Genomic DNA, 14185 nt, shown 5'->3' on the forward strand with positions numbered 1-14185 from the left:
TATACATTGCTCAAAATTAGATATTCTTGACCATGAAAGACATCGATAATTTTTGGTCACCTGCACAGACACCTGTTGTGTAGAAGACCTCCCTGTAAGACTTCCTGATCGGATCCTCGCGATGGGGTGGGGGGAAAACAAAGATAATTTCTTACTACTTAGTGAATTACCAACCAATAGGCTGATGAAACAAGGACCTTTCCCCCCATTCTTCCTAAATCCTCCCATATTGTACACGGCAGATCATCGTCCTAACTTTGTATTAGTGCCTCGCTGTAGTCTTCATCCTTGCAGTAAAGATTTCAGATCTATAACCAAATTATAACGTAGGAACTTTATGCTTGTCATGCTAATTTAATGACTTTTATAGTAAGCGTATACTTTCTGTCTTTTGAAATTAGCTCTTCAAAACGCTTTGTGTAATGACAGACACTAGACATAAGAGACAAATGCACAAGCAGTGGTGGGATAATAATCCGGCAAACACACTGTGCCATTTCACAGTAAAATGGAGAACCACGTACATTACATCTCAGGATAGATGTGTATCCCTGTCCGGTTTAATTGTTCAAACGCCCCAGATCCAGATTGACCCGGAAATAGGAAATTATCAAAAGAATGGTCAAATCTACCGGGAAAGGATTTTTTTAAAAAAATATGGTATTTCATAAAAACAAATAATCTAATGCTTTCTGGGGGTTGGTTATTTTTGATCCAGTTCATACAATAGTAATTTAAATTGGTTGGAGCAGTTGTGCAGTTATTTCTTATAAGCATTGATTTGTTCCATTTCCAATGATATAACTATACATGAGTGTCTGTATGACCCTTGGCATGTGTATATATGTCTCCGTATAGACAGATAGATGGGTCCCTGTGAGCATTTGTGTTGCTCCTTTATTGTGAGTTGTCCAGAATTCTGTCCAAGAGATGATCTTGATAACAAAGATAAACCAGAGCTATAGGTGTATTGCAATCTAGGGAACTCACTCATTGCCTATAATTGTAAATAAGGTAAGTTCACACGACGATCGAGTAACGAGAGAACAAGAGGCCTATTTTAATCAGGTGGTTATCTCTCCTTGATGGAGATCAGAGCTCCATCACTCCTGGCCTTCTCATTGTGTCCCCCCTGCTGGAAATGACAGCTCCTTCAGAAATGAGCAACGTGGTCCCTGGATGGGATTTCACCTCTTTTGCACTACACATGTACCAATTGTCATTTTACTGCGACAGCGAATCCTCTAAATTATATAAGTGTATAAACTCGGCCTCATTAAATCCCCTTTTTGGACAGCTCGAGGGTTGGAGAGTGTATTACTGTAAACCAGAGGAGACTTAAATTATATCCAAATGGGGATTGAAACATGGTGGTACTTAAGCACACTCCTTGTCTCAGCAACAGTGCTCTGAGTTTTTCCCTCTAGGGTGTTATAATATTACAAACGCAAGTTTCCTCGTGTCAGATCAAACGATCGGAATCCTATTTCTTGATTCAGCCTCCAGGCTCCATTGTGGTGGGGACAAACATAAAATAAAGATACGATCAAATACTGGGGCCTGACCAAAGAGAAGTTTATCGCTCCTCTGAGAGAGCTTCCTAATATGAAGTTCAAACCTTTTATATCTGAACACACTGTGTGAGTTACTTTCTTGGGTACATCTACGTGTGTATAGACAGAGCTAAGTGTTGGTGTGTGTATAGGCAGTGAACTATGGACAACAATTAGCCAATAGTATAGAACGTTCAATTCCTACACTTCCATTCCTCAACCAATAGCCAATTAAAAATCTCATCTTCAGTGGGAAAATCTTTGCCTGCAAAGGTCTGCTTCTTTCATAAATTTATCTTCAAACCTTTGTGCTGTTCCATATTGAGATACAAGGAGATATGGCCGGTGAACATTGAGCGTTAACTCTGAATTACATGGATCTTTTGCCGCAGGCTAACCAGATCATTATTTCCGAGAGCAACCTTTCACCGGTTCTGAAATATTCTCTAGTTGCTCTATAATCTAGCACGTCACGATTCTCTGTCTGTGTGATATTAAAATACACTGATATGCATGGTCGAATTAACATGTTCTCCCTACTAATGACACCAACAACTGTGTGATGACAAGGGCGCAGAAGGTTATGCGTTATATGAGAATATGCTACAGAGCAGAGCTCTATAGAAAGTCAGTCAAAGTTGGCTTTGAAAAGAGGTTTGGATTTTCATCGTGTTCAAACTCCTGAAGGATTCGGAGAGAGTCTGAGATTTAACCAAGTGTCATCCACATTGTATTACTGGCCCCCGAGAGATTCGTTGTTTCTTGTCACGCGTGATTTTTCTTTTTAACTCAGTGGTCTGGGTTTGTGTGGCGTATGCGGAAGATGGGCAAAAGGTGCTGCTATAAATTCTTACAGGGCTTTAGGGTTGTTTTGGGTGTAATCGCTGTTTAAATTCCGATGCCCAGGACTGCACCTGATTTTGATTTGGATCAAAAAGTTTGGAAGCTGCCGGGAAAGTGTTTATCGGTGAAATAACGGCAGCAAGCAAACTGGGCAGGAAAAGCTTGATAAAAAACATAGTGATGAGTGTGTGTGCGAGAGGGGTCGGGGCGGGGGAGTAATGGGAAACTGGCATTTCTGGTCATTCCAGCTCCTCGTTATTGGTTTGCACCGGTAGACAGCCTCCATCTCTCTGTTTAGATATTCTTCACCGACCCCTAGACGCCCAGACAGCACGTTCCCAAACTTTGAAATGCCAAATCACGTTATTGCTGTGGCAAGAGGCTGCTTTAGGATCTGTGACAGCTGAGTTTTCCCTATCGATTATGTGACACTGCAGTTCATTTACACAGCTCAAAAGCTCAAAGACACGAGAAGCCTCCAGTTTAACAAAAAATAAATCCCTAACTGAAAGTGAACCAACTTTATGTACAGTCTTTAAACTGATAGATCAGAACTTAATTCATGGAGACAGAGAGAGAGAGAGAGAGAGAAGGCGACAGAACCAGTTCCGCTTTCACACTGTCCTTTTGTAAACCTTCAGAAATTACAACATTGAAAATCTAGGGAGATTAAGGACTGAAATTTTAATTAGGAATATAATGTGTTAGGTTGCAATAGCTCTGTAAAACTTCCAGGGCAAACAACTCTCTCTGTCTCTCTCAATACAGTGTGTGTGTGTGTGTGTGTGTGTGTGTGTGTGTGTGTGTGTGTGTGTGTGTGTGTGTGTGTGTGTGTGTGTGAATTATATATATACACAGAGAATAACTGTCCGTGTGTATGTCCAATACACTTATAAAGCAACTATTTATCTATATGGTTATATATATCGCGGTAGCTAGAATGTACACGTAGAATATTAACTAGTAGTTAATGTGGATGGTAGCCAGATACAAGAATTAAAGTGATTCCAATTAAATTAAATTGAAGCTGCGGGACCCAGATACAAACGTGGGGGAAGCCCATATGAGGCGGTCATTTATTAAGCTTGATAAGTGAGTGACCGGCCTGCATATGCTGCGGGTTCTTGAACTGGGGACTGTCCAACAGAAAAGACAAGCTCCCAGTCCCTGGCTACCCCCCCGCCCCCCCCGTCCTCGCAGAGGTTTCATTACTTGCTGTTAGTGCCTGAAAACAATAAAGGATGTCGAACTGGGCTTTTATTGATTATTTGTCACCCTGTATTTGTCAGTTTCAATAACTTTTCCTGAAGTTTTACTTACGGGCACTTGAGCTTTCGGATTAGGCCAGCTCTGAGGGTTGCACTGAGGGGTAATTATCCGCTGGCCTGCTTCCCTGTAGTCAGAGCTAGGGAAGCCAGAAAGAAAAGAGCATTAATGTATAGAAGCATTAATCTGTCCTCAATCACCCTAAAGCAGTGACCATTCCAATCAATAGGGGAGCGCTCCCAATAGCTTGGACACTGACTTGGGCCGTGTGGATGGGGTTCCCCCCTCCCAGCCCCGGAGATGATTTGGCTTTAGTTAATTTCACTTACAGCTTATTCGCATACTTTTGTCTCTAAGCATGAAGCGTGTTATTCCGAGGGGAATCCAGTGTGCTGTTGCTGTTTGGATGTATTAGCTAGTTCTATAGGGGTACAAAGTGTGTGTGTATGTGTGTGAGGAGCTCTCGATGGGTGTGTTAAGTGGATGTGTGCAAAGACGGGGGTGGGTGTGAGAGTCTGTAGAAGTTCCAAACTATTTTGAAGGCCTAGAAATCGAAGAGGATGTTCCCAGTCGGACAACAAACTTCACGTCAATGTTGTTTGAACTTTCCGAATCGGTTACATCCAATATGTTGCATTAAAAGGCTGGATCAAAATATTAACGTGAAAGCAAAATCAAGGGATTTTTAAAATTTGATTTAAGATCAGCCCTTAAACAAATCCAATTTCTCTTTCCGGATTTACATTTTATATTACTGCGAGATTGCATCTACTCTCTACGCTTAAGAAGGTAAAAAAAAAATCACTTGGGTGTCGAGGTGGAAAGAAATCCCCAGGAGGGAATCAAATAGGGAAGAGGCGTGTTGGAAAAGACCAGCAAACAAATGGCGACTGGCAGAATCCTCAGGTGACGCTACCAAATAACACCTGTAACTTTTGTGCAGATCCGTTGTCAGAGCCTAAGAGAACAGGAGAACTGAATCTCGAAGTTGGTTCACTTCCGGAGGGTCTTTTGCATTCACCTTTTTTCTGTACCAGCGTCTTAGCACCATCCAGGGCCCAGCAAGAGCGAGAATTTAGCTTGTCTGGCAGCTAAAAAGTTGATTATGGAAAGAGAGGAAACTTCTTGGACGCCTGAAGTTCTCCCCGGGTGATCTAGAAAGGGAGAGAGGGATGCAATACAAGATCACAGAGCTATTTTAAGAAACTTAAAGTCTTTAAAGGCCAAACCTTTATAGAAATTAGAGAGAGACAAGACCTTATCTTTGGCCATTTCCCTTCTCCAGTAACTTCCATATTGCTCCCATGCGATGCACGCAGTTACATACATCGTAAAGCTATACTAATTTGTAACCACACTAAAGGCAAGCGAGCATAATCGTCCTCTGGGCTGGCACGATGCCTATCGCGTACAGTATACCGTTTGATGTACTGTATTTCATACCACTGCAAGCTAAGAGACAAGCGAACACAGAGTGCCCTGTTACACAAGATTTAATTACAGCGGAGTGCATTCTCCATGCTGATTAGGAGACAAATCAATCGGGGGCTTATTTGCCACAATGAACCAATAAAAACAATTTATTAGAGCAATAATCTGAGCCCCACATGGTCTAAATATTATTGTTGCAATAGCATGGAGGGACTTTAGATTGGAAAAATGTCACACACACCATCAGAATCCTCACTCGCTAATGCACCCTGAGATTTTAGCTTCTTCCCAGGGGGTTATTTGCTCGTTTGGGGGCCTTTTACAAAAAAAAAAAAAAAAATGGGTTCCACAATTGCAGATTCATATGGTTTCTGAATGACCTACAATAAAAAAACGCTGCCCACTTGGTCTTAAAGATTTCCTTATTTCCTGTGATTTATATGTGAAATTCCTGGAAGAAGGGAGGCCATACAAAAGGTCCCCAAGCTATAGACCAAGATAAATGGCTTGTTGTAATATAGCTAGCAAACCATAATGCAAAATACAGAAAATTCTGTAGGGGCTAGGGAAAGACATACATTCCCTGGCTGGAAAGCTACTGAGCATAAAGTCAGGGAGCAGAGATTTTTGAGGGAGTTCGGTGGGAGGAATGTGGGAGATAGAAATTCCATGACCTTCCACCCTACAAATAACACGTCTGACTTATTCTCTTGATTAATCCCTGCAGTCTGCAAAGTGTTCAGTTAAATCAATGAGAGATTCTGGGCTGCAAGGAAAGCAGGATTCTTGGCCCAGCTCAAACTGAGAACTGTAGAGTCCCCTATAGTTTAAAGTTGGTGACTCAGGATACGTTGGCTTTGCTTACAGCCTTCTGGAACTTCAGTCATCTCTGTACTAAACCGGAGAGGACCTCATTTCCTGCGCTAGTACTCAATGCTCTGCCAACCACAAAGTCTTTTAATAAGGCTGCCAGGGGTGCCTGGCTGTGGGAAGGACAGTCAGTGTTTATCACCAGGGAATGAGTTGGCATCACAGTCTCCTCTGAGTCACCAACCTGGCTGGCCCTGAGCATGACTTCATAAATCATGCTACCTCCTTGAAAGCCACATGTTTACATGTACAGTGTTATTCAGCAGGAATGTAAAAAAAAAAAAAAAAAAAAAAAAGTGAGAGAAAAGATTAAAAAACAAAAACCCAACAGCCCTGTAGCTCTGTTCCTTCTTCTCACTAGTACATTAATCAATCAGTTGATTGTAGCAGGCACATACAAACAAAAACTAAAATAAAACCACCCTACAGATCTACAATAAAAAACAATACAAAAATCAGTTACTCAAAGACTGATCTTTTCTATAACCTATCCCTGGAAAGGGATCTTGAGGTGTTGTTTTCATTATTAATTTAAAATGACTTGAAACTATTACAATTAAAAAAAGATACGGTGTTTTAGGCATGTGAATATTTTAAAGCAGCTGAATCAGGTTATGAAGGAAAGAAAGAGGATTTGGTTAAAATAGTCCTTTACATTTCTTGTATTCACTTTTTTTTAAATGTAGGTTACTACACATCTGTCTGGTTTTCCCCCCAGTGGAGATGAAAAATGAAACTGGGACAAAAGACATTCTAGTTTGTTATATAACTCTCTCTTGCTTTTCAAACCAAATCTCCTTCCTTTTTTTTTTTCGCTCATAGAGTCCAAAGTTATCCTGATGTTGAAGAAACCTCTTCAGTTACACCCAGTCCCATGTTACTATCAGAGGTGGAAGGGGACAGTTAAATGAGTGCGTAACCGCCGTAGAGCAACAATTTGAATATTAATATTTTACTTTCTTCAAACAACAACAAAAAAAGATACTTCAAAACCAGGTGCCAGACAAAACATTAAATTTGCAATCATTAAACCTGTTTAACAGTACTCCAGAAATGAGGAGTAGGAATTTTGATTGACAGCTTGCCACCAGAAGCCCTAAAGTAGGATTTTATTGCAGATATAACCTAGTTTACCATTCTTTGCTCCCTTCAGTAAGATTCTGTGTCTGGTGTTGACGTCTGAGACATATATTTACATATAAGCTTCATGTATAATGTGATATTGCTCAGAAAATGGAGAAATGTCAATATTTTTCTTGCTCACTATTTTATAAATAAAGAACACAATTAGTTTGTTTTGCTTAGTGTCTTCTCTGACCCTTCAATATATCACATTTAAAGCATTTTCCCCCAACAACAAGACATTTTGCTTACCTGGTAAATTTTTAATTGAGAAATGGTTCGTGTGAAAGACATGTTAAATAAATAACATTAACACTGGCTGACAACTTCTCTTAGCACTCCCTAAGTAATATTTCATTATAGATGAAATGGATCACATGTTTTCTGCTTAAGAGACTAAAACAATGCATTGTTTAATAGTCAATAATGTTTTAATCAAACAATTGGTTTGCAAAGGGAATAGCAGCCAAAGAGAGACTAGATTCCTCTGCTGATCTTTTTCTCAATTTGTTCTGATATCAATAAGAAATATTGGTAGGTTGAAGGCAGATATAAAAAGGAAAACAAATGTTATACTTCCACACTAAATCCTTGGGGTATCATTTATGGCATACTGGCTTTGGAAATGCCGCTCATTTGATATATTGAACATTACTTTTTTATGCACATTAAAACTTTATTTAGCTTAACTGCCTTCTTGATTAGTTTGACTGTAACAATTAATGTTAGAGTCGTCCAAGTAAGAAGCAAACAATTAAAACATTTATGTATTTGATTCTTGATAGGCATCTCTACAAGGTAGGTTTTAACATTTTTTTTTTCTTCTTAATTTTTTTTCAGTAAGAAGGATAAGCTTGGAGCGCCCAGTCACCGTGGTAACTGCCAGAAAAATTCTCCTGAAGTTTGAAGAGGTCAGCTAACAGGGTCAACAACTCTGGCCTCTTTCTGAGCTGGGCCTGGCAGGCCCCATCCTGCAGTTGGAGTGGTAGGCCAGGCCTAGCCCTGGGAGGTGGACCATTCCAGCTCTGATATAAATTTTTTGAGTCAGTTCACGGCCTGGACTCTCCAGGTGGTCTCCAAAATCGATTGTGACCTTCTGACCCTGTCTAACGGAGGCATAGCATCCAACCTAAGTAAGGATTTAGCCAGGAATGACAGCTTTCCACTGAGTGTTATTGGGGACAGTACAAACAATTTTGGAAGCAAGGAGGTAGGTATGAGGAGTAGAGGTCATTAAAAGCATATTAAAAAACTATTTTTTAAAATAACCTTGTTGGTGAAAAGTTTTTATTAGCATTGGGTACCTCTGTTATAAACCTTTTCAGCAAAGCCCTTTCCCCCCTCCCCAGTGCTATTTTATATTAAATATTCTGAATGTTAACATGTGAAAAATAGGCCCTTTGTATATTCCAAACCAAACCTAGTATTTCCTCTGCATCTGGATTTCAAATATGTAAATAAGGCTGGCTGATTTGTAGCCAAATAGGCACTGTCTATAAAGACTATAAAGACTAGATATTTTCTTAACACCACAGAAACAGCAGGTTGTTTATTTAAGGAAGTAACTTCTTTAATATGGGCAGCCTTTTTAGATTCAAAATAATCTTAATAGATGCAATTTTTTATTTAAAGAAGGAAATTAAATAACATGCAAAAATAGCCTGTAATAAAGGCCTGCTGGTTTCACAGGCTATGTCCATTGCTGTTTTGTAAAACAAATAGCCAAGCCACAAATTTGGTTACATGTGAATTCTAACAATGCTAAGATCATACCTATACACAAGAAGAAATATTCTTGACCATTGTAAGAAATGCAGAATTTTCTTGGGGCTATTATTGTGCAGAGGTAACAAAGTATATAATCCTGAGCTTCTCAGCAAGTAGCTTTTTGCTTTGGGTTCCTACTGAGATTGTCCTATTTTATTACTATTTTAAGGAACCTATTCTGCACCCCTACTCACTTGAGTAATCCTTATTCATTTGCAGAAGTGGGACTGTGTGGAATAGGAAAAATACAGTTACCAAGTCGAACAATGTTCTTAAAATTTCATATGTGACCTTAAAACTGCTGTGAAGAAAGTCAGTTGTGTAACTATTTTGTCCCATTCTTAGGAAAAATTAAGTAAACTCACCCCAGCAGGAATGTTTTCCCAAATCATTCTTACTATGCCTAGTAAATAAGAAGTAGGTTCCAATATCCTTGCTCACGTTCGGTTAGTACCTTCCCCCTCGAGTGGCCCCATTGAAACCACTGGAGATGCCAAAAGAGTGAGATATTAAACACAAATAAGCGTGGCAGAGTCTGACCCAAAGGCTCAGTTCTGAGACTGGTTCTCACAACAAATAGTGCTTTACTCTGCGAATGCTCCTTTTGGTTACTGTGACTCAGATTCTGTTGCCTTTACTCACATTGAATAGTACCTTACTCTGCAAATAGTCTCATTGAAATCAGTGGAACATTTGTGGAATAAGATATTAGTCAATCTGCATAAGGGTGGCAGAATCTGGCCCAGTGTGGCTTGGTGTGACGTAAGGTACTACTTAGGGTGAGTAAGGGTGGCAGAGATGGGCCCCAAATAAGCTAGGGCCTGATCCTGCACCTGTTGAAGTCCGGGGTAAATGCTTTCATGGTTTTCTTAGTGAATACTAACTACACATTTTTTTAAAACAGGGCTACAGCAAAAACAACTTAATGACATGAGAAGGCCCATTGACTTCAGAGGCACTCCTTGTGGGAATAAGACTGGCAGAATCTGGCTCGTACTCTTCAATGAGGACTAGTGCCTTTGCTTGGTTTACAGAAAACATATTTAAAAAATGAGAGTTATGAGCAATCAAATGATTTTTAGCAGAGCTTACTATATCCTCATCTCCTTTGGGGCATGATTCTACATTTCCCCCGTCCTGCCTAACAAGCACATGGGCTGCTACTAAGACAGTCTGCATGATGGAGAATGTAAGTATTTCCCTGGGACGCAGATCAAAATTCTCCCAGCCCCTGCCCCAGCCTTACCATCAAGAACAGGCAAAAATAATTGGCATCGGAAATAAAGAAGTGAATCCCAAGATCTTTGGTTCTCTGCAATTTTACTTGCATTTTAGAATAACCTGAAAAATTGGACATTTCCTTAAAATAAAATCGGGTTGGGGCCTGATTATCGTCTGTCTGTTCACGTCATGCAGTCATCTGCACCTGAGCAAAGTGGATATAAAATGCACAGATGCAAATGAAAACACAGGAAGTGGAGAAAAAAGCCCTTTATCTTTTTCCATAGTGAAGATTCAGCCATCATGTATACAAATGATAGATTGTCTCCAACCAAACATTAGCAGCGGCAAAGGTGAGAATTTTTAACCTCCTTCATGCCATCCCAAATTGTGGGAGGTTCGGTACTCCTCCCTGCCTACTATGTCACATTTCAGAGCCTGCTACTATCTAGCCCAGAGTCAGGAAACACACAGTTAAGGTTCCAAAGAGCAACATTAACTTGGCCATGTTTCACATTGGAAGTGTTTTCTATTTCTGGTTGTGGTTAGATGTGCAGTTCAATGTTCCGTTTAAGTTGTCAAAGGTATACCATGAAGTAGTCATTATATACAACCTAACCCAATTGACACGGCCCTTGAAACTTTAACTTCTGTTTTTCTTGATGGTCTGTGATTTAGCTGTGTATCCTGATGGTGCATAAGATTATAAAGGATATGTTCCCTCTGCAACTTGTTGGAGAGTTTGAGTCAGAGAGGGCATATCATATAATCGTAGCCCTCATTTGAAGTATAGCCATTCTACACACACTTTCTGATGCAAAGCTTCTGTGTGCTGTTTCCCCATTATGTTAAATCCTGATTAGGAAACAAATCTTTACAATCCCCATTATAATGTGACACAAGTAAATTATGCTTTGGGCATATACAATGGAAGTGTAGATTATTTTAGATATATAAAAGTTCTACTGAACTTGAGGCTAGTGGTTTAATTACAGGATTTTTTTAAAAAATTGCTGTTAATAAAGACAGCCAGTGTTTTTCCCCCTTTGATTTACCTCCAGATCAACCATATTCAGTACCCCTTTTCTGGCATTCGCAGCAACATGTGTGGGTTGGCAGGATCTTATAGGCATTTCCATCTTCTCAGCACTGATATTTTTTCTGGATTGTAGCACCAACTCCACAGTGTGCCATTGTTTGGAATCTTTCAGTGACTCTTCTTCTCCCAACCTGAATCCTGCCTCAGACCCATATTTCTTGATTACAGTTTTTCAAAACAATTATAGAAATACTGATTGTAGTAAGAGGCAGTGTGAGCCAATGATTAGAACAGATGGTGGAGAGTCAAGAGACATGGGTGTTGTTCTGCATTCTGCCTCAGATTTCCTGTTTGACCTTGGGTTTGGCCTTGGGCAAGTTACTTAACTTCTCTGTAATTCAGTTTCCCTATCTGTAAAATGGGAATAATAATGCTCACCTTTATAGAGTGCTTTGAGATCATTGAATAAAAGGTGCTATGTAAGAGAAAAGTCATTGTCATTGTTATTTTGTTAGAACGAAATCAACCTAAATCTCCCCTCTACTTTGTTTTAGTTCTTCAGACTCACTGTTAGTCTTTTAGGTTTAGGACACCACTTCTTCCATAGAGATATTGTCATTTGGCTTTTTGTTTCCCTTGTATTCACATCTTATAAGGCAGTGCTGATATGCTCCCTTCCCCCTTCACACCAGCTTTGTTTAAACAAAACTACAAAGCGATTGATGATGCATGTTCTCAAGGGCCCAATAACCTTTGTATATACCAAGCAGAGTGCTACTTTTATAATGGTAACTAGCAAGCTAATATACCTCCAAATCGTATTATTTATTTTCCTAGTAATCTAATTGTTGGTTAGCAATTTCTCTTGCTGTTTAGTTGCTCTTGCACAGTCTTGTAGTTTCTAGTTATGTAACAAATCTCATTTTGTGAATATGTGAATTTAACAGCTGTCATTGTCAACAGAGGTGGTGTGTGTGGGTTTTTGGCAAGCTGGCATTACTCATCAGTCTCATGGTAGTTTTGTTTGAAAAATGCTTGTGTTAGAAAAAGTGGATTTATCAGCTCAGCACTGTATGGTGCTAGCATGCAGCACAACAAAAGACAAGTACTCATTTCAGTAGTGCTTGCAGCATTTCATGGGGCCCCCAAATAGGCTGAACAAGGCTTCTCTGGCAACTAAAACCAAATACAGTGGGAATCTGTTAAAGTGGTAGTGTCACTGCCTGGAAAATTGATTCAAGTTCCTTTCTTAATTTGCTGCTGCTTTACATGTTGAAAAAGATTGTTTTATTAAGAAATTCGCTGCCTAGAAAAAAAGAGACATAACTGAAAATGTGATTTTTCTTTTCATCTGTTGATGCCCAGATTAAACGATGAAACTGTCCTTTGGAGAGTGGTTCTGGCATACAAGAAAGAATAAAATACTAGCTGTTCTTTTAAATAGTATTGTTTCAAGTGAATTATACTGCAGTCTTTCAGGGAGATCCCATTTCTTTGTAAAATTTAAACTGTGCATTATCAAAAATGATTTGTTGTAGCTGCATTTTCTTTTGCAACTGGCATTTTAGATTATGAACACAATGGATAAAAATGCTAGTAAACTGTGATCTCATAACTGAAAGTGTCACTGGTGGGTCAAACTAAAGAAACAGTCTCTTATGTTACAAATAACTTGGATTATGTGTATTAAATTTTCATATTACTTTTTTAAATATTTATTTTACTATTTTTACTATTTATTTTTTACATTGCTCTCTGTTTGGACACTGGAAATAGTCTAGTGAATTTCAGTTTTTTATCATGATATTTTAGTCAGTTTCATTTTCAGGTTCTCATGCACAAACACAATACTACAAACACTAAGGTGGAATATTTACTTAAAGAAAACAGTTGGCACTGGATTTAAAAGAGAAATAACTGCAATTAATCTTACATTTTGCAAAAGCTTCAGTTTTACAAAATGCAAGTTCTGGACTAGCTTTGATCTTCCATATTCCCTTATATATAGAAGCACAATCAATTTACTATTCTATCTATATTTCAGGGTCTCAGGTAGAAGTCAGAGTGGCAAAACCAAGAATCTTTTTAGGGGCTTAGGAATCAGTGATAAAAATATTCATTTTTGAAAAAATGGCACCTAATTTACATTCACCTTAACTCTGATCCAGATAAATGCACGTGCACACACATGCACACAAACGCACACACAGTTTTGAATGCACAATAGATAAATGCATGCACAGATGTCTTTCTATATATAATTAATTATTTTGTGTACATAAGCATGCTTGGATGTGTAATTGTCTATGTGCATTCCTACACACTGGGGCAAGTTATGGTGTAATTGTCTATGTGCGTTCCTACACACTGGGGCAAGTTATGGCTGCCTCTGTGTAGGTGTGCTGGGAGCACAGGGGTGCCGCCAGGAGATTCTCATGTTATCCTCCAGCACTCTCATGAAAGAAGCAGCCATCATGTAATTGTTTGCACTTCCTGAGTTCATAGGGTTTGCTGTTGTCACCTGCTGTAAGTGCTGCACACCTCAAACAGCGGGTTGAGGGTTGGGCCATGCACACACATTAGCACAATGAGGGCAGCACGGAGAGAGAGATGATCTGTGCCTGCTGATGGTGTGGGGGCAGCGTGAGGGCAGCCAACTTCAGCAGTGTTACTGAGCATGCTCAGTCCGTGTGAGCATGCTCAGTACAAGCCAAGCAGCAAATCTGGGGGCGGGGTAGGACGCAACCCTGCATCCCCCCTGACCTGTCGCCTCAAAGGCAGGTATTTGCATTTCGACAAGGAACACAGGAAGTAGTATTCTTTAAGACGATATCCTAAGTGGCTTATGAGCAGATAGGCGACCCTTGATCACCAGTCATATAGCATGACAAAGTTGCATTTTTGGGGAAGTACACACTATTGTTCCCCTGTAACAGTATGTTGCAACAATGATGTTTACAGGTTCCTCCTCCTTTGGCTAAAAGTGGGATTTGGCCGAACCCTCTAATGATGCTTTAGCATATGAGCACAAACCTAGGAATCAGGCCTCCTGAGTTCTAATCCTATATTTGAC

At 39.6% G+C, this 14185-nt stretch overlaps 1 long non-coding RNA gene across 3 annotated transcripts in view; it reads left to right on the plus strand.

Moving 5' to 3' along the window:
* The window catches only part of LOC128843583 (uncharacterized), a 51498-nt gene that overhangs the window by 31091 nt on the left and 6222 nt on the right, over window positions 1–14185 (plus strand). Inside the window, exons 1-3 of one of the 3 annotated variants that reach the window (XR_008446308.1) lie at window positions 6787–6874; window positions 7926–8295; window positions 9757–10041. This is a non-coding gene — a long non-coding RNA (uncharacterized LOC128843583). Of the gene's footprint in view, window positions 1–6786; window positions 6960–7925; window positions 8296–9756; window positions 10042–14185 lie in introns of those variants that run through there. The other 2 variants (XR_008446306.1, XR_008446307.1) reach the window with 2 other exon arrangements.

The sequence above is a fragment of the Malaclemys terrapin genome, chromosome 9 (assembly GCF_027887155.1).
Source record: "Malaclemys terrapin pileata isolate rMalTer1 chromosome 9, rMalTer1.hap1, whole genome shotgun sequence".
NCBI classification, from domain to species: Eukaryota; Metazoa; Chordata; order Testudines; family Emydidae; genus Malaclemys; species Malaclemys terrapin.